The sequence below is a fragment of the Bubalus bubalis genome, chromosome 19 (genome assembly GCF_019923935.1).
Source record: "Bubalus bubalis isolate 160015118507 breed Murrah chromosome 19, NDDB_SH_1, whole genome shotgun sequence".
Classification (NCBI taxonomy): Eukaryota; Metazoa; Chordata; class Mammalia; order Artiodactyla; family Bovidae; genus Bubalus; species Bubalus bubalis.
The window spans coordinates 63,264,451-63,270,345 of NC_059175.1; positions in this window are offsets into that span (position 1 = coordinate 63,264,451).

The window sequence follows — 5,895 nt, forward strand, 5'->3', positions numbered from 1 at the left end:
TTTATTCCCGGGGCCCACTTTGTGAGAACTTGCTGTAGAATTAGGTACTGGCTCTTTTACTCTTGTATTAGGTGTTCCATTATTTTCATCTCCGTATGTCTGGCTGTCGGGTTTCCTGCCGTCATATGAAGGGGCTCTTCAAAGCTTTCCAGACCATCTGGCATCCAGCGAAGGAAGGGTTGTTTCCTACCAGGCTCGCTGTCCATGGGATTCTCCAATGAAGAATACTGGAGTGGGTCGCCATTTCCTTCTCCAGGGGATCTTTCTGGCCCAGGAATAGAACCCGAGTACCCTGTATCTCCTGCACTGCAGGTGGATTCTTTACTACTAAGCCCCCAGGGAAGCCCTCTACATTTGGAAGCATCTCCCAAATGGTTGTTGTTTAGTGGCTAAGTCGTGTCTGACTCTTTGCAACTCCATGGACTGCAGCACGCCAGGCTTCCCTGTCCTTAACTATCTCCTGGAGTTTGCTAAAATTCATGTCCATTTAGTCAGTGATGCCATGGGCCCTAAAAATCAACAATGTGGGTGTGATATTCCCATGCTTGTGGAGAAGTAGCAATTGAAATACTGATCTGGAATGGCCTTTTTTTGTTTTTTGATATTTCACTGACTATCTGTATTGCATTTGTGAAGGTTTGACTGGCATTTATTCATACTTGGTACTAGAGTTGTGCCTGTCTCTTAACATATATTATTTTAGTTTAATTATTCCAGTTAACTCCATCTCAACTTGGGGACATATATTATTATCTGAGATTCATAAAAAAAATAAATTTGTCTGTGTTAATATAAGAATAAGAGATAGTCAAAGTTCAATGCTGTTTTAAACCTCACAATCAGTACTTCATTTATTTTTATTTCAATTAATAACTAATAACTTTTTATTAGTATAAATCTACGTATGCTTACTATTCCCAATTAGTGCTAGTGGTAAAGAACCTGCCTGTTGATGAAGGAGACACAAGAATGTGGGTTCAATCCCTGGATCAGGAAGATGCCCAGGAGTAGGAAATGGTAACTCAGTCTAGTATTCTTGCCTGGAAAATTCCATGGGCAGAGGAGCTTGGTGGGCTACAGTCCACGGGGCCACAAAAAGTCAGACACAACTGAACACATGCTCATTATAGAGAAAATTTAGTGGTATGAATGACAAAATTAATATAATTTTCTCCCATCCAGAAATAACTACTCCATTTGCATGTTAACTTTTAGGTTTTTTTCTAGATGTATATTTGTGTATGTGTGTTATTTTAACATACATGTCTTCATACTGTAAATAAAGGTCTTTACATCTACTTTTCATCACTTGATCTTATATTGTGAGCATGTTCCCTATTATTATTTTTCCCCCAGACATGGTTTTTATAAGTAATCTTATGGCTATATCATGATTCATTTATTCTTTCCCTTGCTAGTGGCTGTTCAGGGCGTTGCCCATTTCTTAACTGGATTTTTAAAAGGTGCCATAAACAATTTTATGCATAAATCTTGGTTGAAATCTCTGGCTCTTTTTTTTAAGGTTGGCTTCTAAAACTGAGATCACTGGGTCCTGTGCCATCTGTTCTTGTTTGATACATTGGGAGAAACTGTTTCCCAACAGACCCTTCTCTGAGTTAGGAGGGAGAGGGTGTGAATGACCTGGAGGAAAAAAGTGAAAGTGAAAGTTGCTCTCAGTCGTGTCCAACTCTTTGCGACCCGATGGACTGTCCATGGAATTCTCCAGGCCAGAATACTGGAGTGAGTAGTGTTTCGCTTCTCCAGGGGATCTTCCCAACCTAGGGATCAAACCCAGGTCTCCGGCACTGCAGGCGGATTCTTTACCAACTGAGCCATAAGGGAAGCCCAAGAATACTGGAGTGGGTCGCCCATCCCTTCTCCAGTGGATCTTCCAAACCCAGGACTCGAACTGGGGTCTCCTGCATTGCTGGCAGATTCTTTACTGACTGAGCCACCAAGGAAGTCTAATTCTTCTTAAATTTGCCTTTTCACTATAAAAAAATTCTTCCTGGTCCCAAGTGATAAGCTAATTGACTCTGAGTCTTAGTTTTGTTGAAGGTGTGAATTTTGTCTCTATAGGTAATATATATTTTATTAATATATCTGTATCTAATACCCATATTTAAATAAAATGTTGGGAGCAGCTCAGAAAGCCTAGTCAGAAATTATTTTAATCTTAAAAACCCCAATCCTACCAGGACCCTTTAATCTGAAGGATATTTTCCAAAGTGAGTTTTGATATTTCTATAGAACTAAATGTTTTCCTAAAAAGCAACAAAGAATGTGGGACAAATATGAGAAGTTCTACCAGGGGAGGAAAAGTAATTGCCATACTTTTAGGAAGATTTCAGATGCATAAATGATTTATAAGCCTTTTCAGAATTAAAGTAAAAAAAATGATGAATTTTGCACTTATTTTTTCAAGACCTAGCCTTGTCTCCCATAGACTGTCCATCACCCCTCTGCTCCCAGGGCCCCTTCTTATCCTTCTGCATTCTGACTGTTAAAGACATGACCTTTTAATTTATTTTTGAGTAGCATCCCTGTGGAAATCTAGGGAGGATAAAGGCTAGGAGGTCATTTCGATTTTCCTTCCCATCTTTTGTCTCTTCTCTTTTATCCTCCCTAAATTGTCAAGTAATTAGATTCTTGCTTTATTTTCCTTTTTGAACTTTCTATGAACATTCACTTTTATTTTCCATATTGTTTTACTAGCTAAACAATGCGCCTCTAGATTGGTGAGCAGCACACAACAATTCATTTGAAAATCATCTGTTTCATGTTTGTTTCCTACTCCTTTGTTCCTGGTGGAGTCCAATGCACCATCACTGTGGTTTTGATGGCTCTAATTCTTTGTTGAACCCGGGGCTCCTGGTACTATCGCTCTTCCTGTGATTCCCTCTGTTCTCCGGATTCTCTTTCCTCCCCGCTCTGCCCCCTGGCACAGCAGGGTTTCAGATGTTGTTGCACAGCTGGTGCCTTTATAGACAATCCTTTCTGATTGTTTCCTTTTCTAGATTTTCACTGGGATTCATGGAGTCATAGAATGAATGCTGGCGTTGCTGTTTTCTCTCAACATAATACTTCTAACACCCCTTTTTTGTAACTTTCTCAATTCTGCTTCTTCAGTTTATTTCAAATCGTACAAAACTAATTCTCCAAAAGGTTCCGCTTAAACAAGGTTTTGATATGGGCCTTTTCGAGGAAGAGCAAAAGTGAATTTATACTTGTGCCTCAGCAGCTACCTTCTATTATCACAAATCCACAGATATTTTTCTCTGGAGTGGCCATGTATAAAGAGGCTTTCTGGAATATTATCTTTTGTTATCTTGGCGTGTGTTTGTAGAAGAGAATTCCACTGAGAAATGGCAATGAACGTGTTTTTTCTTTCTTTTTGAGAGGAATTCCCCAAAGAGAATTCTTTCTGTTTCCAATTTAGGCGAAGCTTCTCATCCCAGAGGAAATATTTCCGGCATAAGGTTAGAGACAAGGAACTCTTACAAATTGCAAATCATTCCCCATTGCCAGAAGGGTGTTTTTGAAAGAAATACTCTCCCCAAGTGGTGCAAAGTCTGTCACCCTTTCCTTTCTGAACTCTAGCAAGTAGGTGTCAAGTCTAAATTTGCTAGCAGCTTTTGTGCTATCTGTTAAAAATGGGGAACGAAAGGGAAAGATTCAGATCATTGCAAACTTTCACATAGAAACCTGATTTGGAAAAGGGAAAGTTCTCCGGACAATGTACCAGCTCTTTGTGGTGACATACTTACACACTTATGTGTGTAGTAACACAAATAGGCTTTGTTGTGTGTGGGGAAAGATGCTGCCCAGTCGCTTCAGTCGTGTCCAACTCTGTGCAACCCCATGGACTGCAGCCTACCAGGCTTCTCTGTCCATGGGATTCTCCAGGCAAGAACACTGGAGTGGGTTGCCATTTCCTTCTCCCAAGGGAAAGATGCATTCCTAATTAAATAATTTAGTTTGAAATGCCATGAAACCGAATGTATTTTTTTTTATCCTCTGTGAAACTGATGATACAAACTAGGTTTTAGTTATCATGATAACCCAGGATTGGGTCCTTTGGCTTTCCTGAAAGATATAAAAGATATCTCATCTTGTGGCTTTATGTGTAGAAATTCCTTTGAATAGATGTTTTCCTTCTTAGGGTTCCTTTATCTTGTGGGCTATGTAGGTGGGTGTGGGTGAAAGAGTGTCGTATAGGCTAGAGACCCAACCTTGGCTGCTTCAGCTTGCTCAGTAAGGATGTGTTGACTGAAAAAAATACACGCAACCTAAAAGTTGAGAGTTATGCTTTATTTGGCAGAAACTTTTAGGACTTCAAGCTAGGCAGGCAGCATCTCAAGTAATCCTAAGAGAACTGTTTTCTCTCATACATAAAATAGTCTCCTTCAGACTCTGAGGAGATGAGGGGGAGGAGACAAGTTAAACAAAAAGATTTGCAACAAAGGGCAGGTAGTCCAAACATCAAAAGATCATTATTAATTAAAGAAAACTTGGTATTTCAAGTTAAGGAGTTCGTGCTTTTCTGTGTATGGAAAGATGCATGAGTCCGGGCTCGCTGAAATCATTCTTTTGATGTGCACCTCAGCAGTCCTGGACCAGTATCCTGATTTCTCCTCCTGAGTTTCCTCAGGGTGGCTGGTTGCGGTCGATGGTTGCTGCTGCTGCTGCTGCTAAGTCACTTCAGTCGTGTCCGACTCTGTGCGACCCCGATGGCTGCTAGGTGGTAGGTATTCTATCCTTTCCTGAGCTTCCTCAGGGCTCACTGGCTTATGCTGGAGAGCTGTAATCATTGATGAGTATGACATTCTTGTTCACTGATGTGGTGGGAAATATTCCATTTCTCAGGTGGCAGGAATTTAGACAGGCTATTCTACAATTAGCAAGGTAAGGTTTAAGAAAGGGTACACACATTTTCATCATGGAAGAGGAGGGTGTGGTGCTTTGGAGAAGCCCTCTGGCTCTTCGAGGGCTCTGAGCATTCAGGAAAATGATCGTGGATTGTGCAAGGCTCATGAAGACCTATATGCACCAGTCTAAAGACAGTGTCCCTTAAAGTCCTCCAGGCTCCTACCGCTCCTTCTAGCTCCTCCTCTATAGGGCAGGTAGCTTCAGGATTTGGAAATTTTGTTAGATTTCAGGATTCTGGAAAACCGTTCAGTGGTGCTCCATAAAAACCTGGGTAAAGTAGGCTTCATGAACAAAAACTATCTGGAGCCAAACTAAATGTCCAGATGTGATCTGAACATTTATGCCTCATTTTATTGCAGTGATTACTGAACTGTTTAGTAACAGGGTAATAATTACTATTACAATTCTTGTGTTTGATGACACATGTGCATCATCAGAGAGCAGGCACAGAGACTCATAACTCACTGAATAACTGAGCCAAGGCACTAAATATCTATACAAAAGTATTTCAAAAGGCAGATGGAATTTAGAGAAAATTATACATAGCTCTTGTTTAAACTGAATGCATAAGAAAGAAGAAAACTATCAAAATTATTTTGCAAAGGTAATTAGCACAGTTGCCTCTATCCTTCTGAACCTTTGAAGTAGCATAAAGATTAAATCTTCCATTTTATCATTTGTATAAAGGAAGGATAAATCCCCATTTTCCTTCATTAAGCCATATTGTTTTTTTTTTTCCTTTCTGTTACTAAATTATAGCCATCAAGACCATCTTCTTGATTTAGGTCACTTTCTAGTTAATACCTGACTCTTAACTAGAATCCTTACTCTCATCAAACTCCAAGAAAAATTTGAAATGACTATAAAGTAGTTTTAAAAAAGCTCCAGAAGCTATTCTGTAGATTCTATGGAATCTTTTGCATAGACAATCATGTTATCTACAAATAAAGGTTTTCTTTTTCTTCT